Genomic DNA, 26,727 nt, shown 5'->3' on the forward strand with positions numbered 1-26,727 from the left:
AGTCGCCCTATGCACCCTGAACCCACAGTCATGCACATTGGACCATGAATAGGCATAACAGAGAAATATAGTAAAGCAAAAAGAAAAGAAGGCAAGACAGAGAAAGGAAAGGAAGGGAAGAAGACACACAATGCCCCCTATGCCTCCGAAATATATTCAAGAAGCCATAATGTTCCTAAACTCAACAGAGGATTGGAATCTGTCCCAATGATACCAAGTTTTGAGAAATTTAGCATGGGTCCCTCTCATGGATGCCGTGAGATCCTCCATTCTCATAATCTCCTGGATCTTACCGAACCACATACCAATCAACGGAGGGCTAGTTTGTCTCCACAGCGCTGGGATACACGCTCTAGCTGCATTCACCAGATGGCGAACCACAGAGCGACGATACATAGATAATGGCGCCTCGCACAGATGGAGCAGGAAGAAGGCTGGCGTACGCGGAAGCTGGAAATCCGTGAATTTGGAGGAGATACGCCACACCTCTGACCAAAAATCTGTCAGCAGCGGGCATTCCCAGAAGATATGTAAGATCGTGCCCACCTGGTCTCCACATCTCCAACACAACGGCGAAACCGCAGGAATCATTGCATGCAACCTGGAAGGCACTCTATACCAATGCGATGAGATCTTAAAACCCGCCTCCTGAAACCTGCTAGCCATGGAGGATTTATGTGTCATTGTGAACAGACGGTCTTTATGTTCCGTGGAAAATGTTAGGCCCAAGTCCCTCTCCCAGCTGCGCAGGTAGGAAGGTGTGGAAAGATTAGATGGAGAAATCAGTAGGTTATAAAGCCTGGACAGAGAGTGACGTAACGTGCCCGTACCTGTACAGAGGAGCTCAAAAGGAGAACTATCCCGCGCATGTTCCGAAGGGTTAGGCAAGGACACCAGAAAATGTCTCAGTTGAGTGATCCTCCAAACGGTAAAAGGAAGAGGGTCAGACAGAGCCGATAACTGTGGACCAGTCATCCAAGCCTCCCCTTTGTAAGAAATGCGCAGCATGCCCCTTACCTGCCCGCAACCAACACCGGAATGGACCCCGTTCTCGCCCCGGAGGGAATGCAGGATTGCCCAGGACTGGGAAGACATGAGAGGGAAACTGAGAATTCTCTTTCCGAGGAAAGACCCGGGACGCAACCGCCTATGTGGTACCAATCGTCGGGTGCGTCCGCGCTGATAGGGGAGTATCCCTGCCCAACCAAGGCAGAGACTGCAGAGGAACTGCCAGCATGGACTGCTCCATCGAGACCCACTGTTTAACCTCCGTGTGCCTGAACCAATTACAAAATCCGTGACAGATGTGAGGCCTGGTGATAAGAGACAAAGTCCGGAAGACTCACCCCACCCTCACACCTGGAACGGAAAAGCATGGAGCAAGCTATACGGGCTGGCTTCCCCACCCAAATGAATCTATGGAGTAAGGACAATAGGGCTTGAAAAAAGGTGCAGGGGATATGAATCGGCAGAGCCTGAAAGAGGTACAAGATCCGCGGCAGGATATTCATCTTAAAAATTGCACACCTGCCAAACCAAGTAAAGGTGCCCGTCGTCCAGGAATCCAGGTCGCCTCTCACACGGAGGAGGGGAGGGTAGTTAACCGCGTAGAGGCGAGATAGATCCCTGGAGAGCTGGACCCCCAAATACTTGAGCGAGTCTCTCGCCCATTTAAAAGAGAAGGACCCCGACAGATCTTCCACCATAGACTGCAGCAACGAGACATTTAGAGCCTCCGATTTCTGATAATTAATTTTGAAGTTGGACAATTTATAGTAGCTACTCATCTCGGCCAGGAGATTGGGCAAGGAGATCCTGGGCGCGGTGAGAAAGAAAAGCAGGTCATCCGCATACGCAGCGACCTTATGGGACCGTCCTCCCAGTGATACACCCACTATGTCTGAGTTGGAGTGAACCTGACACAGGAAGGGCTCCAGGCACAAAATGAAAATTAAGGGAGACAAGGGACATCCTTGCCTCGTGCCGTTAGAGATAGCGAGCGGGGATGAAAAAGTACCGTTAACCTTAACCCGGGCCGAGGGAGAGGAGTAGAGACTCAAAATCCATTGCATTGCATCATGTGAGTGCCCAACCCAATATGCCGCAAGGTGGCCAGCATAAAATCCCAGTCGACCCTGTCGAAGGCCTTCTCCGCATCCGTGGACAGCAAGAGCGTGGGCAGGGCTGAGGCAGCCGCGTGGTGTATCAAGTTAATGGCCCTTGTGGTATTATCTCGAGCTTCCCTAAGAGGCATGAAGCCTACCTGATCGTAATGGATCACATTATGAAGGAGGGGGGTAATCCTATTGGCTAGGATCTTAGCAAACAGCTTCAGATCCACATTTAGCAAAGAGATGGGACGATAGTTTTGACATATGGCTGGATCCTTTCCCTCCTTGGGTATCACCGTGATGTAGGCCCACAACGTGTGCGGAGGAAGGGAGCGCCCTTTCGTAAGTGAGTTGAAGGCATGCAGGAAATGGGGAGAGAGCAGGTCCGAGCAGGCCTTATGGGCAAGCTATCCGGACCCGGCGCTTTCCCTGTCTGCGAGTCCTTCAAAGCCCAAGACCACTCTTCTGGAGAAATAGACTCCTCCAGGACCACGATGGCATCCTGGGGGATACATTTCATCCCCGAGGACCTGAGGTATGCCTGCTCCAAACGGCTCCCCCCATCCGTAGATGGAGAGGCCCGAGGAAGATTATAAAGGGAGTGGTAATAGGCCCGGAAGGCCTCAGAAATGTCATGGGGTAGGTGCATACGCCCAGTGCTGGAAGCCTGGATATGGGGAATATAGGTACGTGATCGAGTTTTCCTAAGTGCCCGCGCCAGGGTCTTACTAGGTTTGTTACTGAATTCATAGAAATGACGTCTACATTTAACCAGGGAGGCCCTAGCTTTAGCAAGACAGAGGGAACGAACCTGAACACGCAGCTGCCCCAGCTCCGCCCCCACAACCCGATCCAAGGAGGTCTTATGGGACTGTTCCAGGAGATGTATGCGGGACAAAAGATCCAACAAGTGTGCCGACCTCTCGTTTTTAAGTTTAGAACCTATACGGATGAAGGAACCGCGGATCACACACTTATGAGTCTCCCAAATACAAAGCGGGTCAACCTCCGGGGAAACATTTGTGTCAAAATACTCCCGGAGATCCCTACGAATGTCTGACACCACCGTCGGGTCCTGTAGGAGCGAATCATTCAAGCGCCACTGCCAGAAGCGAGGGAGGGCCGCTGGTAGGGAGAGGGAAATAGTGATGTGTTAAGGATCTGCCAGGCACAGCTTCTGTATCTACGCCCATAGGTAATCAGTCTGCACCTGCTTCTATGTCTGTGAGACTGACTCCATCTTCCACCACTCAGGATGGCGGGCTTAGGAGTGGGAGAGCCTATCGCAGCCTGCCCAGACGGAGCTAGAATTTGTAAAGCAATTTCTCCCGAGTAAAACAATACCCACATGTGGTTATAAACGGATGTTTGGACACACGGCGGAGCTTAGAAGGGAAAGAGCGCTATTTGGCTTTTGGAGCTCAAATTTAGCAGGAATGGTTTGCGCAGGCCATGTCACATTTGCAAAGCCCCTGAGGTACCAAAACATTGAAAACGCCATAAAAGTGACTCCATTGAGAAAACTAAACCCCTTGAGGAATCCATCTAGGGGTGTAGTGAGCATTTTGCCCCCACAGGTGTTTCATAGATTTTATTAGAATTGGGCAGTGAAAATAAAAAAAATCTTTTTTCTTCAATAAGACGTAGCTTTAGCTCCAAATTTTTAATTTTCTCAACAAATAAAGGAAAAAAAAAGAACCGCAACGTTTGTAAAGCAACTTCTCTGGAGTACGGCAATACCCCACACGTGGTCATAAAATGCTGTTTGGGCACACGGCAGGGCTCAGAAGGGAAGGAGTGCCATTTGCTTTTGGTGTACAGATTTTGCTGCATTTGGTTTCTGGGCGCTATGTTGCATTTGCAAAGTCCCTGTGGGACCAAAACAGTGGATCCCCCCCAGAAGTGACCCCATTTTGGAAACAACACCCTCAAGGTATTCACCTAGGGGTGTAGTGAGCATGTTAACCCCACAGGTGTTTTGCAGAAATTCGTGTGCACACGATGTGGGAGAATGAAAATGGGAATTTTTCCTTAGATACGCCAATATGTGGTGCCCGGCTTGTGCCACCATAAGGCTGGATTCACACGAACGTGCCATTTTTGCGGACGCAAAAACGCGGCGTTTTGCGCGCGCAAAAATCACTTGCCAGCTCCGTGTGTCATCCGTGTATGATGTGCGGCTGCGTGATTTTCGCGCAGCCGCCATCATAGAGATGAGGCTAGCCGACGTCAGTCACTGTCCAAGGTGCTGAAAGAGTTAAGTAACTCTTTCAGCACCCTCGACAGTGAATTCCGATCACCATATCTAGCAACCTGTTAAAAAAAAAAAGAGGTTCGTACTTACCGAGAACTTCCCGGCCGTTGCCTTGGTGACGCGCCTCTCTTGACATCTGGCCCCACCTCCCTGGATGACGCGGCAGTCCATGTGACCGCTGCAGCCTGTGCTTGGCCTGTGATTGGCTGCAGCTGTCACTTGGACAGAATTGTCATCCCGGGAGGTCAGACTGGAGGAAGAAGCCGGGAGTTAGCGGTAAGTCAGAACTTTTTTTTTTTTTACTCGTTCATGTATATTGGGATCGGAAGTCACTGTCCAGGGTGCTGAAACAGTTTAACTCTTTCTGCACCCTGGACAGTGACTATATCCGGACTTCGCGTACCGGAAATTTTTTTGCCGGGTTCGGTTCAGTTGTCCGGGTTCGCTCTTCTCAAAAACACTCCGTTTGGATGTTTGTAAATAGAAAAGCACGTGGTGCTTTTCTGTTTACATTCATCCTTTTGACAGCTCTTGCGCGATTCACGCAGTTCGCACGGAAGTGCTTCCGTGCGGCATGCGTGGTTTTCACGCACCCATTGACTTCAATGGGTGCGTGATGCGTGCAAAACGACCAAAGAACGGACATGTCGTGACTTTTTTTCAGCGGACTCACGCTGAGCAAAAATCACGGACATGTCTGCACGGCCCCATAGACACATATAGGTCCGTGCAACGCGCGTGCAAATCACGCGCGTTGCACGGACGTTTTTCACGTTCGTCCGAATAAAGCCTAACAAGACAGCTCTCAATTATTATGCGGTGTTTCCCTGTTTTAGAATCACCCTACATGTGGCCCTAATCTTTTGCCTGGACATTCGACAGGGCTCAGGAGTGAAAGAGTACCATGTAAAATTGAGGCCTAATTTGGCGACATATAAAGTATTGGTTCACAATTGCCGAGGCTTTGATGTGAAATAATAAAAGAAACCCCTGAGAAGTGACCCCATTTTGGAAACTGCACCCCTCCAGGCATTTATTATGAGGTGTAGTGAGCATTTTCACCCCACGTGTCTTTTCCATAAATGATTGCGCTGTGGAAGGTACAAATTAACATTTTTCCCTAGATATGCCAATTCAGTGTCAAATATGTCGTGCCCAGCTTGTGCCACTTTTTTTTTTTATATAGAGCGTTCACCGTACGTTATAAACTACATGTCACCTTTATTCTGCGGGTCAGTACGATTCCGGCGATACCAATTTTATAGAACTTTTTTATAACTTATAAAATTACTTTTGGAAAGAGAATGTATTTTTTCTGTCGCCAAGTTGTGAGAGCCATAACTTTTACATTTTTTCGTCGATGGAGCTGTGTGAGGGCTTGTTTTTTGCGAGACGAGGTATAGATTTTTTAGGTACCATTTTTGGATACATGCGACTTTTTGATCACTTTTTATTTCAATTTTTGGAAGACAGTGACCAAAAAAACAGTAATTATGGCAGTGTTTTTGAGGTTTTTTTTTACGGCGTTCACTGCGCTGGACAAATAACATAATATTTTTATAGTTCAGGTCGTTACGGTCGCTGCGATACCAAATATGTATGGCTTTATTATTTTTTTCTATAATAAATGACTTGATAAGTGAAAAAGGGCGATTGTGTTTTGTGTTATTATTTGAAACTTTTATTGTATGTTTTACAACTTTTATTTTTACTTTTTTTACACTTTTTTTTTACACTTTTCTTTAGTCCCACTAGGGGACTTGAATGTCCAACTGTTTGTTTGATGTTCTAATACATTGCACTACCTCCAATGTGCAATGTATTGGAACTGTCAGTTGTTCACTGACAGCAAGCCGATCAGGCTCCGCCTCTGGGCGGGGCCTAATCAGCTTAAAGGTAATGTGTTGCCAGAAAAACATGTTTTTTTTTTTTAAATTAAACATTTAGTGTGTGGGTGATTAAACATTGTTCAAATTTTTTTTATTTTTTTCACGAGTCAGGAAATATTATAAATTAATTCTAATTTATAATATTTCCCATTTCTGGTCACTAGATGGAGCTATTCACAAAATTGCAGCATTGCAAAATTGGGTAAAAAGCCCTCGCTCTAGTGAGCTCTCAGCATCCCCCCCTCCTTTATCCTGGCTAGTGCCGGGATAAACGAGGGGTTTGAACGGTGTAACCTCCTACACTGTGTGTCGCCATTTTTTGAGCTAACACACAGTGTAGTAGGTTTACATACAGTAGTAAACACACACAAACACGAACATACATTGAAATCTCTTACCTGCTCCTGCCGCCGCGGCTCCCTCCGGCCCGTCCGCTCCGTCTGCTGCCGCTGGTCCAAGTGCACAAATCCGGAAGCCGCGACCGGAAGTAGTAATATTACTGTCCGGCCGCGACTTCCGGTCCACAGGAAAATGGCGCCGGACGGCGCCAATTTCGAATTGGACTGTGTGGGAGCGGTGCATGCGCAGTTCCCACACAGGCGCCGTACACAGAAGTCAATGGGACGGGAGCCGTTCGCAGTCCCTATGGGACTGTGGCTGCCGTATTCCATGTCTGTATGTGTCGTTAATCGACACATACAGAAATGGAACAAAAAATGGCAGCCCCCATAGGGAAGAAAAAGTGTAAAAATAAGAAAAAGTAAAACACAAACACACAAATAAATATAAACGTTTTTAATAAAGCACTAACATCTTTAACATATAAAAAAATAATTTGTGATGACACTGTTCCTTTAAGTAATGGCAGACAGGAGTCCATTGTTAGGGCTCCTGTTGCCATTGTAACAGTCGCCAGCCTTGCCATCGCATGGCAAGGCTGCCGATTTTCTACAAACCTCTAGGATGCAGCGATCACAATGGATCGCTGCATCGAAGGGGTTAATGCCAGGAATCGGAGCTAGTTCCGGTTCCTGGCGATAGATCGGGGTGTCCGCTGTAACATGCAGCGGACACCCACTGCTGATGACGCCGGCTCAGCTTCTGAGGCGGCGCCATCTTGCCGATGGTACCGGAAGCCTCCTGGGCCCCGCCGACGACGGCGCATAGGAGGATTCCGTTACCGGCTGATCGGGAGGTAAGCATTAGCCCTCCGATCGCCTTTGCAGCCACCGGCAACCCAGCGATCACGTTGCTGGGGTGCCGGTGGCTATAAACTCCTCACATGCTGCGATCTCTATTGAACGCAGCATGTGAGGGGTTAATCGGCCGGATCGGAGGCTAGCTCCGGTCCTGGCCGATACCTCAGGGTGCCAGCTGTAACATACAGCTGTCACCCGTCGGTGATGTCGCTGGCTCAGCTCCTGAGCCAGCTTCATCTCCATGACGTACAGTAACGTCAAAATGCGGTAAGACACCAGTTTTATTGACGTTAATGTACGTGATCCGGCGGGAAGGGGTTAAGGTGCCAGTTTAGGTTGGGTCTGTCGAACGCCCTGAAAGACCTGCTAGTCAGCTATCCCTCTTCTGACTCCCTAGACCAGGTTATGGCTTTAGCGGTACGACTTGACCGACGTCTCAGGGAACGACAACGTGAACGTTTTTGTGTTTTCCCCTCTGACTCCCCCATGATGCATCCCGAGGTTCCGTTGCTTCGTTCTTCCACGGAAGACTCGGAGGTACCTATGCAACTCGGGGCCTCCGTGTCCCCCCAACAACGTAGAGAGTTCCGCAGGAAGAATGGTCTCTGCTTCTATTGTGAGGATGACAAGCATCAAGTGAACACCTGTCCTAGGCGTAAGAATAAGCAGCCGGAAAACTTCCGCGCCTAAGTGATCATCGGGGAGGTCACTTGGGCGCACAGGTATTTCCCGTAAATATGAAACGTAATAAAATCTTGCTTCCCTTTCAGGTCTCTTTTGGTGGTAGGTCTGCTACCGGCAGTGCCTTCGTGGATTCAGGGTCGTCTGCTAATATCATGTCTGTGGAATTTGCTATGTCTCTAGCTATGCCTTTGATTGATTTGCCTAAACCTGTCCCGGTAGTGGGTACCGACTCCACTCCTCTTGCTAATGGTTATTTTACACAGCATACCCCTGTTTTTGAACTCCTTGTTGGCTCCATGCATTTGGAGCAGTGCTCTGTACTGTTGATGCAGGGATTATCGTCCGATTTGGTTTTAGGCCTTCCCTGGTTGCAGTTGCATAATCCCACGTTTGACTGGAATACTGGGGATCTTACCAAATGGGGTAATGAATGCTTGACGTCATGTTTTTCTGTTAATTCTATTTCTCCCCCTGAGGAGGTGAACACGCTACCTGAGTTTGTTCAGGACTTCGCTGATGTTTTCTCTAAGGAGGCCTCCGAAGTGTTACCTCCTCATAGAGAATACGATTGCGCTATCGATTTGGTACCAGGAGCTAAGCTCCCTAAGGGTAGGATATTTAATCTCTCTTGTCCCGAACGTGAAGCCATGAGAGAGTATATCCAGGAATGCCTGGCCAAGGGTTACATTCGCCCCTCTACTTCTCTGGTAGGTGCTGGCTTCTTCTTCGTAGGGAAGAAGGATGGTGGTCTTAGGCCATGCATTGACTACCGTAACTTGAATAAGGTCACTGTAAGGAACCAGTATCCCCTTCCTTTGATTCCTGATCTCTTTAATCAGGTTCAGGGGGCCCAATGGTTCTCTAAGTTTGATCTACGGGGGGCGTATAACCTTATCCGCATCAAAGAGGGGGATGAGTGGAAGACTGCGTTTAACATTTCGAATACCTCGTCATGCCCTTTGGGTTGTGTAATGCTCCCGCGGTCTTCCAGAATTTCATAAATGAGATTTTAAGAGATTACCTGGGGGTATTTCTTGTAGTGTACCTTGATTACATACTTGTGTTTTCCAAGGACTGGTCCTCCCACATTGAGCTTGTCAGGAAGGTGCTCCAGGTCCTTCGGGAAAACAAACTGTTTGCGAAGACCGAAAAATGTGTGTTTGGGGTACAGGAGATACCATTTTTGGGTCAAATCCTGACTCCTCTTGAATTCCGCATGGACCCCGCCAAGGTCCAGGCTGTGGCGAAATGTGTCCAACCTGCCTCCCTGAAGGCGTTACAGTGTTTCTTGGGGTTCGCTAATTATTACAGGAGATTTATTGCTAACTTCTCGGTCATCGCTAAGCTTCTTATGGACCTCACTCGCAAAGGTGCTGATCTCCTCCACTGGCCCCCTGAGGCTGTCCAGGCTTTTGAGGTCCTTAAGAAGTGCTTTATCTCGGCCCCGGTGCTGGTTCAGCCCAACCAAATGGAGCCATTTATCGTGGAAGTTGACGCATCCGAGGTGGGAGTGGGGGCTGTCTTGTCCCAGGGTACCAGGTCCCTCACCCATCTCCGTCCCTGTGCCTACTTCTCAAGTAAGTTTTCGCCCACTGAGAGTAACTATGATATTGGCAACCGCGAACTTTTAGCCATTAAATGGGCATTTGAAGAGTGGCGCCACTTCCTGGAGGGGGCTAGGCACCAGGTAACGGTCCTTACCGACCACAAGAATCTGGTTTTCCTAGAACTTGCCCGGAGGCTAAACCCGAGACAAGCTCGATGGGCGCTATTTTTTACTAGATTCAACTTTTTTGTTACCTATAGGGCTGGGTCTTCGGAGGAAGATCCTGCTTGTATTTTGCCTCCTGGTATAATCATTTCTTCTATTGATTCGGATTTAGTCTCTGAAATTGCGGGTGATCAAGGTTCAGCTCCCGGGAACCTTCCTGAGGACAAGCTGTTTGTTCCCCTGCAATACCGGCTAAGGGTACTTAGGGAAAATCATGACTCCGCACTATCTGGTCATCCAGGCATCCTGGGTACCAAACACCTCATTGCCAGAAACTATTGGTGGCCTGGGTTGCCTAAAGACGTTAAGGCCTACGTCGCCGCTTGTGAGGTTTGTGCTAGGTCCAAGACTCCCAGGTCCCGACCAGCGGGCTTACTACGTTCTTTGCCCATTCCCCAGAGACCTTGGACCCATATCTCCATGGATTTTATCACAGATTTGCCTCCATCTCAAGTCAAGTCGGTGGTGTGGGTGGTAGTAGACCGCTTCAGTAAGATGTGCCACTTTGTGCCCCTCAAGAAACTACCTAATGCCAAGACGTTAGCTACCTTGCTTGTCAAACACATCCTGCGTCTCCATGGGGTCCCTGTCAATATTGTTTCGGACAGAGGGGTACAATTTGTTTTGGAGAGCCTTCTGTAAAAAGTTGGAGATTGATCTGTCCTTCTCCTCTGCCTTCCATCCTGAAACTAATGGTCAATCTGAGAGGACTAATCAATCTCTAGAACAATATTTAAGGTGTTTTATCTCTGACTGTCAATATGATTGGGTCTCATTCATTCCCCTCGCCGAATTTTCCCTTAATAACCGGGTCAGTAACTCGTCAGGGGTCTCCCTCTTTTTCTGTAATTTTGGGTTTAATCCACGGTTCTCCTCCGTTTCACCTGGTAGTTCCAACAATCCCGAGGTAGAGGTCGTTCATCGGGAACTGTGCACAGTCTGGGCCCAAGTTCAGAAGAACCTAGAGGCGTCCCAGAGCTACAAAAAACTCAGGCTGATAGAAGACGTTCTGCTAACCCCTTGTTTATGGTCGGGGATCTGGTGTGGTTATCGTCTAGGAACTTGCGCCTTAAGGTCCCGTCCAAGAAGTTTGCTCCCCGGTTTATTGGGCCGTATAAGGTCATTGAAGTCCTCAATCCTGTCTCCTTCCGACTGGAGTTGCCCCCATCTTTTCGAATACACGACGTGTTTCATGCCTCCCTCCTTAAACGCTGCTCCCCGTCCTTGGCTCCCTCGAGGAAACCTCCTATTCCCGTTCTCACCCCTGAGGGGGTGGAATTCGAGGTGGCCAAGATTGTGGACAGCAAGATGGTCCAAGGCTCCCTCCAGTACCTGGTCCATTGGAGAGGATACGGGCCTGAGGAGAGGACTTGGGTACCCGCCGAGGATGTTCACGCTGGGGTATTGGTCAGGAGGTTCCACCTTCGTTTCCCCAATAAACCAGGTCCACTTAGAAAGGGTCCAGTGGCCCCTCATAAAAGGGGGGGGTACTGTAAAGGATCTGCCAGGCACAACTTCTGTGTATACGCCCATAGGTAATCAGTCTGCACCTGAGTCTATGTCTCTGAGACTGACTCCAGCTTCCACCACTCAGGATGGCAGGCTTAGGAGTGGGAGAGCCTATCGCAGCCTGGCCAGACGGAGCTAGCTCCCGCCCTCTGTCTATTTATACCTGCCTTTCCTGTTCCTCCTTTGCTTGTGATTCTTCTCGTGTGGTTTCCTGGCCCAGCTACAGCTTCTAACTATTTGATCCTGCTCCATACTGACCCTGGCTTTCTGACTACTCTCCTGCTCTGCGTTTGGTACCTCGTGCACTCCTGGTTTGACTCGGCTCGTTCACCACTCTTGTTGCTCAGAGTGTTGCCGTGGGCAACTGCCCCATTTCCCTTTGCTTTGTGTTCCCTTGTCTGTTTGTCATGCACTTACTGAGCGTAGGGACCGCCGCCCAGTTGTACCCCGTCGCCTAGGGCGGGTCGTTACAAGTAGGCAGGGACAGAGTGGCGGGTAGATTAGGGCTCACTTGTCCGTTTCCCTACCCCCGTCATTACAGAATCACTATAAATGTTATACACTCAAAATGGGCTAAAATCAGCAGTGGGGCACCACAAGGATCTGTGTTAGGCCCAATTTTTCTTAATCACTTTTTTAATGACTTTGTGGATGGGATTGAAAGTAAAGTGTCAGTTTTTTCTGATGATAGAAAACTTTGTAGGATACTAAAAGATTACAGAAAGACCTAGATAAAGCTTGCAGTCCGGGCAAAATGGCAGCAGATGAAATTTAATGTTGATAAATATAAAGTAATGCACATAGTCCGCAGTAATTAAATAGAATAAAACTGACAATAACAGAACTAAAGAAGGACTTGGGTATTCTGGTTACAAGTAAGCTAAGCAGCACCTATCACTAGTTTATTAATTCCCTATCTCCTAACTAATGTAATAGGCGCTATGATGCTGATAACTACAGTCTAATTTTTTTTTCAAACACATTTATTATTTGCAGAGTTATGTTCTTTTTTCTAAATATGCTAATTTGGCTATACTTGCCAAATGGGAGGTTACTCGTTCTTTTCACTCTGGGCGGTGTAATGTTTTCTGTATGACGCTGCCCAATCAGCATCATACAGTTCTCCTCTTCCCAGCCCAGCTACACAGCGTAATCGTATAATATACAGATTCCATTCCCGACTTTGTGTTCAACTGGTGATACCTCTGGTTGTTTAACAGCTAGAACTGCGATCCTGGTATCATATGAACGATTAAAATCTCATCTTTCATATGGCACCAGAACCAGCGGTGGTCTAGGTGGTCCACAGCCCGAGATATGGCTGTTTTGAAGTGATCCCCCTTCCCCCCAGCCTCAGACTTTCAAACTGTGTGAAGCAGCTTCATGCTGATAGAACAGCGTCAGAGGGTATGACGTAGCTACACCTCAGGGGAACCGCTGGTATTGACACCCATTTGTCTAGTATAGTCTCATTTGCATATTTTCATTTAAAAAAAGGTCATAACTTTTAAATGAATCTTTTTGGGACACAATTTTCATTAGCATTATCACTGTGACAGCGTCTATTAGATTAGCTAGGAGATTGGGCATGACTAAACTAGTGACGGATCCTCTTTAATGTCAAGCAGCAGCTGCAAAAGCTAATTAGATTTTAGGGTGTATAAAAAGAGAGATAAAAACCCCTTATCCCAATGTAATAAATAACTTGTAAGACCACATCTGGTAAATGGTATTCCGTTTTGGGCTCTACATTGTAAAAAAGGATATATGACAGCTGAAAAGGGTTCAAGGGAACTAGATTTTTGAATGAGAAGGTAGGTCTCTCTTACAATGAAAGGCTAGAAAAATTTGGCTTGTTCAGCTTGGTAAAAAGACACTTTAAAGAGGCTCTGTCACCACATTATAAGTGCCCTAAGTCCTATATAAGGAGATCGGCGCTATAATGTAGGTGACAGTAATGCTTTTTATTTCGAAAAACGATCTATTTTAAACCACTTTATGAGCGATTTTTAGCTTTATGCTAATGAGTTTCTTAATGCCCAAGTGGGCGTGTTTTACTTTAGACCAAGTGGGCGTTGTACAGAGGGGTGTATGACGCTGACCAATCAGCGTCATGCACTTCTCTCCATTCATTTACACTGCACTAGCGATATAGTTATATCGCTAGTGCAGTCACATAGACAAACACTAACATTACTGCAGTGTCCTGATAATGAATATACATCACTACCAGCCTGGACGTGATGTTTATTCAGAATCCTGACACTTCTGAATCTTTTCTGTGAGATTCCAGCAAGGCAAGCGTAATCTCGCGAGATTACGATGTAACCTGTCATTTCAAACGAGATTACGCTTGCATTGCTGGAATCTCACAGAAAAGATTCAGAAGTGTCAGGATTCTGAATAAACATCACGTCCAGGCTGGTAGTGATGTATATTCGTTATCAGGACACTGCAGTAATGTTAGTGTTTGTGTACGTAGCTGCACATAACGATATAACTCTATCGCTAGTGCAGTGTAAATGAATGGAGAGAAGTGCATGACGCTGATTGGTCAGCGTCATACACTTCTCTGTACAATGCCCCCTTGGTCTAAAGTAAAACACGCCCATTTGGGCATTAAGAAATTCATTAGCATAAAGCTAAAAATCGCTCATAAAGTGGTTTAAATATATCGTTTTTCAAAATAAAAAGCATTACTGTCACCTACATTATAGCGCCGATCTCCTTATGTAGGAGATAGGGCACTTATAATGTGGTGACAGAGCCTCTTTAACATGTATAAATAAAGAAGCTTGAATGCAACTTTGAGTACAGCGCTTGGCTGTTTCTGTCGGCACCATAGACATTGAATGAAGCAGTAGGGCCCATGTGTGACCACTACTCCATTCAAGCTCCTTCTCACTGCGGTCGTGCAGTGAAGAGGAAGGGAAGGGAAGCTCGAAACCCCCGTTCTGATGATCAGTAAATAGACATTTATCACCTATACTGTGGATAGGTGATAAAAGTCCTACGTGGAACAACCCCTTTAAGGCCAAAAAGTAATACTCATGCGGTACCTGTTCCGAAGGTTCTCTGGGATTTGCATTTTTTCAGTCTCTATTGAGTTCTATGGAGCAAATCGGCATGTTATGGCATCTGAGGGATCATGCCACAATTTATTTTCATACTGCACTACATCAAGTATATATAAAAAGAAAACCACGGAGCAAAAATATGGCTTCACATGGACATATGGGATAGTATTAGCTCCATCTTACAGATTCATAATACTGTCATGTGCATCAGGCTTTAGTGATTTACTCTGTGGCGTTATAGTACAAACTCCCCTTACTCCCCCTCTTCTTTGGTGAATGAGTGCTGGAGTGTTCTTCACAAGTTGTCTGCTCTGGACCAAAAGATTTTCAGTCTACTAAGTAAAATAATTTACCTCTGATTGTCTCTGCATCAAGTATCTCTGCTACCTAAAAGGTTTATTTTTTTATTTTTTTTTAGTTAAACAGTTAGTGTATACATGATTAGACATTGTTCTAATTTTTTTAAATTTTTCACAAGTCAGGAAATATTATAAATTAGATTCTAATTTATAACATTTCCCTGTGCTGGTCACTAGAGGGAGCAATTCCCAATATTGCAGCATTGGCATGTGGTAAAGCAACCACATTGCTTTATGCTGCAAAATTTGAGAAGACACACTCGCTCTATCGTCCTCAAACAATCCCCCCTCCTTTATCCTGGCTAGTGCCAGGAGAAAGGAGGGGATTGAATGTTCAAACCTCCTACACTGTGTGCCGCCATTTTTTGAGCAAATACACAGTGTAGTAGGCTAACATACAGTGGTTATAACACAAAACATACACAAACATGACTTACCTGCTCCTGCCGCCGCTTCTCCCTCCGGTCCGTCTGCTCTCTCCGCTTGCTTCTGAAAATATGCCCGGAAGCCGCGACAGGAAGTAGTCATCTTACTGTCTGGCCCTGGCTTCCGGTCCACAAGACAATGGCGCGGGATGTCGCTCAGCCGAAGACCCCGCTCCCACACAGACCCCGTACGCTATAGTGAATGGAACGGCTCCCGTTCGCATTCTCTATGGGGATGTGTGTGCCGTATTCCATCACTGTATGTGTCGAAAATCGACACACACATACCGTAGATGGAAAAAAAAATGGAAGCCCCCATAGAGAAGGAAAAGAATGAAAAACGTAAAAAGTAAAACACAACAACACACATAAATAAAATGTATTTAAATATCAAACTAAAACCAATATTATATAAAAAAAAATTATTTAGTGACACATTGCCTTTAAGAGGCTTCGTGACAAGGTCTGGAAGCAGATTTAGAGTCCAGAGGCAGAAGCAATCTGAAAGGTTAGGGTACGTTCACATGCTGTGGTTTCAGACGTAATTTGGGCGTTTTTACGCCTCGAATTACGCCTGAAAAAACACCCCTAATACGCCTACAAACATCTGGCCATTGCTTTCAATTGGAATTACGATGTTCTGTTCCCACGAGCCTTTATTTTACGCATCACTGTCAAAATACGGCGCGTAAAATGACGGTTCGTCAAAAGTAGTGCAGGACACTTCTTGGGACGTTTTTGGAGGCGTTTTTCATTGACTCCATTGAAAAACAGCTCCAAAAACGGCTGTAAAAAACGCAGCGAAAAACGCGAGTTGTTAAAAAAACCTCTGAAAATCAGGAACTGTTTTCGCCTGAAAACAACTTCGTACTTTCAGACGTTTTTGCTCACTGCGTGTGAACATGCCCTTAATGATAACATGTAAAAGTAGTGAAGTAAGGGTATGTTCACTCGCTTAACAAAAAACGTCTGAAAATACGGAGTTATTTTCAAGGGAAAACAGCTCCTGATTTTCAGACGTTTTTTAAGCAACTCACGTTTTTCGCGTTGTTTTTCGCGGCGTTTTCGCAGAGTTTTTAAAGGCCGTTTTTGGAACTGTTATCAATAGAGTCTGAGAAAACGGCTCCAAAAACGTCCCAAGAAGTGTCCTGCACTTCTTTTGACGAGCCGTCTTTTTTACGCGCCGTCTTTTGACAGCGACGCGTAAAATGACAGTTCGTCGGCACAGTACATCGTAAAACCCATTGAATGTAATGGGCTGATGTTTGTCGGCGTAATGGAGACGTTTTTTCAGACGTAATTAGGGGCGTAAAAAGCCTGAATTACGTCTGAAACTTGGTCGTGTGAACATACCCTAACATTTCATGTTAGGTACACATATAAGGCTTCGTTCACATCTGTGCTAGGGCTCCGTTCCGACATTTCGTCTGAGCTTGCCGTCGGAACGGAGCCATGACAGACACAAACGGAAACCATAGGTTTCCATCACCATTCATAGTCGACTACACTATTTATTCTATTAAAACGACGGAACCCTTGCACAACGGAGACAAACGAAAACCATTGGCACCGGATCTGTAACCATTGAATTCAATGGTGATGGAAACGAAAACCTTTGGTCAGGTTCCCGTTCCGACGGAAAGCTCAGACGGAACATCGGAACGGGACCCTGGCGCAGATGTGGACGAAGCCTAAGTGGCAAATTTTTATTCGGTTTTATAGAAAAAAAATCATTTACTTTTTGAAATACAGCTTCTAAATATCCTGGATGCTTAGAATCCAGGATACTTAGGTTAGGTACACATATAACCAGCAACAGTTTGTAGCTTAAAGGCTATGTAAACAATTTGAACATTTTTTCTTTTAATAAAACAATGTATCATGATGTTTTAAGCACCTTTGTATTTGTTGTTTTTTTTTCACAGTTTGAGCAGTAAAGAAAATGAAGGGGAAGCAGCGCACTTACGAGAGCTGCGACCCCTTCAAATCAGTTAATAAGCGGGGGTTCCAGGAGTCGGACCCCTACAGATCAGATATTGATGGCCTACCCCGAGGACAGACCATAAATTTTTTTTTGACTGGATAAAGTGACTCTCTTATGGAAAGTAGACACCCCCCCCCCCGCCCGAGGTATTACATTAAGGACATATCAAAGATTTGAAAATCTGCAGTGTAAAATGTCTGCAGCATGTGGATGGGATTTGTAAGTTCTCATCTACTTGCTTTGTACTATAATCCACTGCAGACTTTACCTGCACAAATCCGCAGGTAAAACCTGCATCGAATCCACCATATGTAAAATCACGCTAAGCTAATACTGCAGATTTTCCGCAACTTATTTTATTGCGGAAAATCTGCAGCGTAATACAGTAGCAGCAGAGTGGATAAGATTTAAACAAATCTCACCCACATGCTGCGTAAAAAATCTGCCCAAAAAAACATTCAGAAATTGACCTGCGGTTAGTTTTTTTTATCCGTAGCATGTCAATTTATGCTTTGGAATCGCTGGTTTTCTGTTGCGGGTTTCCAAATTGTATTCAATGTGGAGGTAAAACCCACAACAAACTGCAGATATTGCAATTTTTGCAGTGGAAAAGCTGCGATTCCGCCACAAAAATCGCAACTCAGAAAAAAATGGGTTATACCCACCTGTAGTCATGGCGAGGCGTTCCTCTGACGTCCTGTAGCCCAGCCTCCTGAGATGAAGTTTCATCCCATGTGACTGCTGCAGCGGTCACATGGAATTAAACATCATTCCAGGAGGCTGGGCTGCAAGATGTCAGAGGGACGCCTTGCCATGACTACGGGTAAGTATAACTTTTTTTTTTTAACCTGCTATTTTCCTCAGCGGACATCCCGCCCGAAAAGCTGCACCATGTTTTGGTGCGTTTTTTTTGTTTTTGTAAATTCTTTTATTTGCCGTTTTCCAATAAACAAGACACGATAATGCAAACATCTGCAGCACAAGCATTGGCTCACAGGCCAGTATAATTCCCACATTTAGTGAAAACAGAACAATAGCGTACATCTGATACCGTACTTGAAACAGACGCCTTATGCACCCTGAACCCGCAGCAATGCACAAAGGTCCGTGGATAGGCATAACAGAGGAGAGGAGAAGACAGAGAGAGGAAAAGGAGGGAAGAAAACTCACAATGCCCCCTATGCCTCAGGATTATATAATGAAACCATAATATTCCTGAACTCGACAGAAGATTGGAATCTGACCCAGTGATACCAAGTTTTGAGAAATTTAGCATGGGTCCCTCTCATGGATACCGTGAGAACCTCCATTCTCATAATCTCCTGGATCTTACTGAACCACATACCAATCGACGGAGGGCTAGTTTGTCTCCACAGCGCTGGGATACACGCTCTAGCTGCATTCACCAGATGGCGAACCACAGAGCGATGGTACATAGATAAGGGGGCCTCGCACAGATGGAGCAGGAAGAAGGCCGGCGTACGCGGAAGGTGGAAATCCGTGAATTTGGAGGAGATACGCCACACCTCTGACCAAAAATCTGTCAGCTGCGGGCACTCCCAGAAGATATGTATGGTGCGGTTTTTTGTCTGGAATTCCCTGCGGACTCCAGGGCGGATACACTGTGTACTTTTACACAGCGTATCCACCCTGTGAAAACATACGCTGGGGCTACATGGTGAATTTGGTCGCGACAAATGTCGCAAAGCCAAAGACCGCTATGTCCTATAGCCTACACCGCAATTAATGAAAATTAATATGGTTGCGTTGCGACCTGCAAGTAACTGCAACACAACATCTTGGATTTCTTGCAACTGTCACGTCGCAGCAACTAGCGCGTTGCGACACAACCACATTAACTTTTATTACTTGCAAGGTAGGCTACGGGACATAGCGATCTTTGGCCGAGCGACCTGTGATAGAAAGATATCTTTATTGAAGAAAAAAAAGAAAGTGTGTGTGTAAAGGATTTGCCTGACACAGCTTCTGTGTCGACGCCCGTGGTTAATCAGCATGCATCTGTGCCTAGCTCTGCTAGAATGACTCGTTCTGCTACCACTCAGGCTGGGAGGCTGAGGAGTGGGAGAACCTATCACAGCCTGGCCAGACGGTTCTAGTTCCCGCCCTTGGTCTATGTATACCTGCATTTGCTGCTTGTCCTGTGCCTGTGATTCTCTCTGGTTCCTGGCTCTGCTGTTCCTGATACTTACAATTGACCTGCTTCATATCGACCCTGGCCTGATTGACTGACTATTCTTCTGCTCTGCTTTTGTTACCACGTACTCTCCTGGTTTGACTCGGCTCGTTCACTACTCCTGTTTCTCACGGTGTTGCCGTGGGCAACTGTCCCACTTCTCTCTCTTCTGTGTACCCTGTCTTGTGTTGTCTGTCGTGCATATATTGAGTCTAGGGACCATCGCCCAGTTGTACGCCGTCGCCTAGGACGAGCCGTGCAAGTAGGCAGGGACTGGGTTGCGGGTAGATTAGGGCTCACTTGTCCGTCTCCCTATCCCATCATTACAATGTGTTTGTGTTTTACATTACATTATTCTTCTCTCTCACTCTCTGGCAGCCTGCCAGAGAGGGAGAGGATACAACTAATGGAAAAGTTTGTTATTTACTAACAAACTTTTCTGTGATCGCTGTGACAGACTGTCACAGCAATCACATGACCGGAGACCACACTGTATGGTCTCCGGGTGAAAGCTCCATAATACAGCTGTCTCTAGACAGCTGTATCATGGAACTCCTTACAGTCGGCGCAAGCGCCGATGGGAGGAGTAATGTGATTATTGTGACAGGTTGTCACAATGATCACATGAACAGAGACCATGCTGCTTGGTCTCCGGTTGAAGTTCCGTGATACAGCTGTATCACTGAGCTTTTCACAGTCGGCGCAATGGAGGGAGGAATGTGATCAGTGTGACAGGTTGTCACAACGATCACATGCCCAGAGACCACACTGGTTGGTCTCCGGGTGAAGCTCTGTGAAACAGCTGTCTAGGGAGAGCTGTATCACAGATCTAAATGCCGCCGGGGAGCGGCAAACAGGCCTTCTCTGCAGGACGTTCTGGGACGTTCTTGCAGAGATAGGTGTGGACCGCCCTGACGTTTATAGTCTATGGGAGGTCCAGAACTGCTTAATAACACCATGATACATGTTTTTATTTAAAAAAACAAAAAAACAAGTGTTCAATGTTTTACATAGCCTTTAAGGCAGAGAAGTGGTCAGGAGACAATCTAAGTTTGGTATACAGATAAGCGGCAACAGTTTGTAGTGTAAGGCAAAGACATGGTCAAGAAACAATCCAAGTTCGGTACACAAATAAGCAGAAATAATATGTAGAGTAAGGCAGTAATGAACTAGACTAGAGGCAGGAAGCTCAATAATTTGGCAAAGAGGAAGTGTAAGGTCAATGCTTATATAATAAGCAAAAAGAGTGATATTACTAAGATAATCAAGATAAGGAATCTCAAGAAGCAAGAATCATGAGAATCTTGTCAATAGATTCTGCATTGGAGCTGTCCAGTAGCTCAATGTGAGCAGCTACTGCCTAGGACTTTTCTTCCAGGATGTCTTCTAGACGTCCTAGGGGCTGGCTTTTTAGGATATCCCTGATTAAATTATTTTGTAAGCCTAGGAGCATGAACATTTGCTTCTGATTCCCTAGAATTTTTCTCAGAGCAATATCCCTTTCACGGGATTAAAGGGGTTTTCCACGTTCTGACAACTGATGACCTATCCACCTGATAGGTCATCAGTATATGATCGGTGTGTGTCAACCACCCGGACGCTGCACCAATCCGTCACACCGGCTGACTCCGTACGATATTGCCAGAAGCAGATGGCTCCGGTCAAAGAATAGTGGCCGAGCTGCAGTAATGCAGCTCTGCTCTAATTCAAGTGAATAGGAGCAGAGCTGCAGGTTCTGCCGAACGGCAGCTATGCAGTGGTCGGAGCCATCTGCTTCCGGCTCCAACTGCTGCATGTAAAGTCCACAGCCGAAGACCGCCATTCTTACCTCCTCCCGTCGGCCGCGGCCATGGACGAGTGAGTGCCGGGCGGCATCTCCCTCCTGAGAGTCGCCGGCACTCACTTCCGCATCACTGCACATCGCTGCACTGGTTCCCGTAGGGTGCTCATGCGCTCTCGCATCTGGCCTTAAAGGGACAGTGCACACTCATGAGTAAGATCGGTAATTAGCCCATGATCACCCTGGACTATAAAAATATCTCTGCCCTTTCACTCATTGCCTGAGCATTGTTGTGTTTACCCATGTTAGTCTTAGAAAATGGTCCCTTAGTGTTATCCTGTTCCCGTTGTTCCCGTGCCCTGCTACCTGTATCCTGTGCTATATCTGTTCCTGTGCCTTAACCTGTTGGAGTCGTGTTGTGCCACCAGTCACGTTTGGTGTCTACAAGTTCATCTGTGCTGAGCCTCCATTACTGTCTGTACTACTAAAGGTACTATTGTACTAGGACTGTTGTTTGGCCAGCTGCTACTCCGCTATGGCGGTGCGGCATAGTGGGTACATATACCCACGGATCGTGACACTGCATACCGTTCAAAACATCCAATGCCCAGAGGCAGCTGGAGTGGCGGATCGGTGCGGGTCCGGGTGTTGGAAACGGACCAATCATATACTAATGACCTATCCGGTGCATGGGTCATCAGTTTTCAGAATGTGAAAAACACCTTTAAGTACTGCAGCTTATTCTGATTCTAGAGTCAAAGCTCTTTTCAACAATATATTCATCTTCACATTCACTGGTGGTGGAGGAGACAAATTGCGACCCGAAAAGTATTTTCATGAAATGGCTTTTAGAGAGAGTGTCAAGGTCTGTAGCAGATTCGGAGAACAGTGGCTGAAACGATCTGGCAGGAGGGTGATAATATCAAGAGTAGTCAAGTAACAGTCCAGGTTTGGTACAGGGATAAGAAGAAACTGGTTATAGTGTGAGGCAGAGACATGGTCAGGAAACAATCCAATTTCAGTACACAGATATGCAGCTACCGATTGTAATGTGAGGCACAGATGTGGTCAGGAAACAATCCAAGTTCGGTACGCAGATAAGCAGCAACAGGTGAAGCGTGAGGCAGAGACACGGTCAGGAACTTATCCATGTTCAGTACAGCAACAGTTGGTAGAGTAAGGCAGAAAGGAACTAAACTACAGACAGGAAGCTCAATAATCTTGCAATCAGGAAGTGCAAGGGCCAGACGTTTATATTAAGCCAAAAGAGTGAGGGCAATCAAGGCAAAGCAACAAGAGAGGCAAAAGTCAACAGAATTTAGACAACAATAAACAGTGGAGCTGTCAAGCAGCATCAGTTAGCTCAGCGAGAAGAGCTGCTGCCTGTCACACAGGAGCTTCTGGATTCAAATCCTTACAGTACTCCCCTTCCTCCAAGATGTCCTCTGAACGCCCTAGGGGCTGCCCTCTTAGGATACCTCTGCATAAATTATCTGGAACAAGGGTGCCAGTCTGTGGAAACGTCTCTCCCGCCAAACCTGAGCACGTTCCTGGATGCTCATGTCGACCCAGGTAGCCAACAGGATAAGAGCATCCAGGGTAGAAGGAAGATCGCGGGCTGCTAGCTCGTCTTTGATGTGCGAGGACAGTCCCTGACAAAAGTTTACACCAATGCCTCATTGTGCCAACTCTGCTGCCAGGTTATGGAAGGAGATAGCAAACTCTCCTACTGTGGGCCCTCCTTGCTTGAGGGTTAGCAGAGTGGCTGCTGCAGAGGATGTTCGACCCGGCTCCTCGAACACAGTATGAAAAGTCTGTAAGAATAAAGCTAGGTCCGAGAATTCAGGTCCCTCTTATTCCAAGATGGGGTTCGCCCATGCCAGGACCTTGCCAGCGGGAAAGAAAATTATGAATGCTAACTTGGCCTCATCAGAGGGGAAGAGATGTGCTTGTAGTCTAAAGTGAATGATACATTGGTTGATGAAACCTCTACAGGCTCTAGGGTCACCATCATAGCAGGAAGGAAGAGGCAGCGAAACTGTGGATCCGGATCAGACAGGACTAACGGTCAGTGGAACATCAGTAGCATTCGCACGAGGAGCAGGAGGTTGATCCAGTCGGGCGATGATGGAGTTTACAGCCACGAGGAGTTGATCCTGATGTGCACGTAGGTCACGCATATCCGTTTCTATCACCTGAACTGCGGTCTTAGATTGGCCTGAGCGCACTGTCACGATCTAGGAGTATGTGGACCCCCTAGGCCGTTCTGCCATAGAGGAGAGGCAGCTGGCCAAGTCACTGTCTATGCAAAGTCTATACAAAGTTCGTAGCACAAGAGTACCTGAGATAGTCTAGACAGTAGCCGAGGCTTTGGCATGGATGGGACTAGACGTGGCAGGTAGTGCCATACGTGGCAGATGATACCACGAGTGGCAGGTGACACCAGACGTTATGTATAACAGCAGATGTGGAAGGTGACACCAGACATGGTTTATAACAGCAGGCACGGCAGACGACACACCAGGACTCCAACACTAGAAAGGCTCAGGAAAAACACAGCACGGGATACAGGTAGCAGGGCACGGGAACAGTGGGAGCAGGATACATGTAAGGGACCATTTGCAATACGAACATGGGTAGACAACAACAACGCAAGGAGTGGAAGGGTGGAGCCCTTTTTATAGTCCAGGATGATCAGGGATAAATTAGGGAACTTTTATGCAGGTGCACGCGCTGGCCCTTTAGGGTCGGGACCGAGCGCATGCACCCTAACATTGAGAGCAGGGCTGGACGGCCGCGTGTGCCAGCCTCTCCTAGGGGGGAGCGGTCTGTGGTCGCATTCGTCGCAAGGTAAGGAATGACGGCGGTCCGCAACCACGGCTGTGGCAGATACTCAATAATAACCAACCACGTTTTATTAAAGGAGTCAAAACAATCTCTAGCAATTATGGTGAACTCTTCCATATGCATAATATGGTTCAAACATTCTACAAATTCCATTTTGTAAGGAATCGAGAACGACTTCAAATATCTTTGATTGTGCTCTAGCAGCTCCAAAAAAGTGATGGAGCAAGCCTTTCTTCGCTTTAAAAATAGCCCCAGTTTAACCCCTTCCCGCTCTTGGACGTACTATTAGGTCATGGTAGCTGTATCGTTCACGCTCCATGACCTAATAGTACGTCACAGGAGTAACGGCCGTTTGGCCGTCCTCCCGACACATACAGGAGCTGTGACAGCTGCTGTCTTGTACAGCAGCTGTCACAGCTCCTACAGCGGGGACCGATCGCTGTGTCCCCGCTGATTAACAGCTTAAAAACCGCATTCAATAGCGATCGCGGCTTTTTAGGGGTTAAGCTACAATCGCCGGCCTGCTGCACGATAGCGGCTGGCGATTGTAACTATGGCAACCGGACACCAAACAATGGCGTCCGGCTATGCCATTGACGGAAGCCTAGTGGGTCCTGACAAAGTCAGGACCCACTATGTTTGCTGTCAGTGAGTAGCTCACAGCTCTAATACACTGCACTACGCATGTAGTGCAGTGTATTAGAACAGCGATCAGGGCCTCCTGCCCTCAAGTCCCCTAGTGGGACAAAGTAATAAAGTAAAAAGAAAGTTAAAAAAAGATGTGCAAAAATAAGAAAATAAAAGTTTTAAAAGTAATAAAAGTAAAAGTCCCACTTTTTCCCTTATCAGTCTTTTATTATTAATAAAAATAGATAAATAAACAAATAAACTATACATAATTGGTATCGCCGCGTCCGTAACGGCCTGAACTACAAAATTATTTCATTACTTATCCCGCACGGTGAACGCCGTAAAAGAAAATAATAATAAACCGTACCAAAATCACAATTGTTTGGTCACTTCACATCCCAAAAAAATGGAATAAAAAGGGATCAAAAAGTCGCATGTACCTAAAAATGGTAATGATTGAAACTACAGTTCGTTACGCAAAAAATAAGTCCTCGCACGGTTTTATTGATGGAAAAATAAAAAAGTTCTGGCTCTTAGAATGAGGTAACACAAAAAGTGAATGATTTTTTACAAAACGTATTTTATTGTGCAAATGCCATAAGACATAAAAAAAACTATAAACATCTGGTATCGCCATAATCGTATCGCCCCGCAGAATAAAGTGAATATGTCATTTATAGCGCACGGTGAACGCTGTAAAAAAAATAGAATAAAAAAGTAGTAGTAGAATTGCTGTTTTTTAGTCACCACGCCACCTAAAAATAGAATAAAAACTGATAAAAAAGTCGCATGAACCCCATGAAAACTGCAATGAATTCCTCAAGGGGTCTAGTTTCCAAAATGGGGTCACTTTTGGGGGGTTTCCACTGTTTTGGCACCACAAGACCTCTTCAAACCGGACATGGTGCCTAATAAAAAAGAGGGCTCAAAATCCACTAGGTGCTCCTTTGCTTCGGAGGCCGGTGCTTCGGTCCATTACCGCCCGAGGGTAACCTTTTGTGTTATAGAAAAAAATGGTATAAAAAGGATTTTCTGACAAAAATAAATATGTAAATTTCACCTCTACTTTGCTCTAAATTCCTGTGAAACACCTAAAGGGTTCATAAACTTTCTAAATGCTGTTGTGAATACTTTGAGGGGTCTAGTTTCTAAACTGGGGTGTTTCATAGGGGTGTCTAATATATGGGCCCCTCAAAGCAACTTCAGAACTGAACTGGAACCTAAAAAAAAATGAGGCAATACTTCGCAATCTCCTAATGAGCATTGCCTACTCCAAGATGACCAGTTTTGACCGATTTTATAAACGGAGACCCCTATTAGACAGTTTCAGTGCCCGGTTTTCCCAAGCATACACCACCGAGACGTGTATTTCTATTAATGAGTTCTTGGTACATTTTAAAGGGAGGCTTCAATTCCGCGAGTACCTGCCGGGTAAGAGGGCAAGGTATGGCGTGAAGATGTATAAGCTGTGCGGGAGTGCATCAGGGTATACCTACAAATTTAGGATATATGAAGGGAAGGACACCAGTATTCAGCCCCCAGAATGCCCCCCCCCCCTTACTGGGAGTTAATGCACAAATTGTGTGGGATTTGGTGCACCCACTGCTTGACCAGGGTTACCACCTCTACCTGGATAATTGTTATACCAGCGTCCCACTCTTCAACTGCCACACTTCCAGAAGTCCTGCGGCATGCGGCACTGCTAGTAGAAATCTGAGAGGCCTCCCTAAGACTCTGCTTGGGCAAACACTCAGAAGGGGTGAGCGCAGGGCACAATCTAGCAGCAACATTCTGTGTGTCAAGTACAAGCACAAGAGACATGTCACACCAGTACCCATGTACCTGTACGAGGTAACAGTACAGAGACCCCCAAACCAGACTGCATCCTGGACTACAATCGGTAGTTTACATGGGAGGGGTGGACTTGTCAGATCAAGCCCTGAAGCCCTACAGCGCCATGCGGTGTGGTATAAGAAGCTGGCCGTGCACATCATACCGATGGCATTGTACAATA

Source organism: Rhinoderma darwinii, chromosome 2, assembly GCF_050947455.1.
Source record: "Rhinoderma darwinii isolate aRhiDar2 chromosome 2, aRhiDar2.hap1, whole genome shotgun sequence".
NCBI lineage: Eukaryota > Metazoa > Chordata > Amphibia > Anura > Rhinodermatidae > Rhinoderma > Rhinoderma darwinii.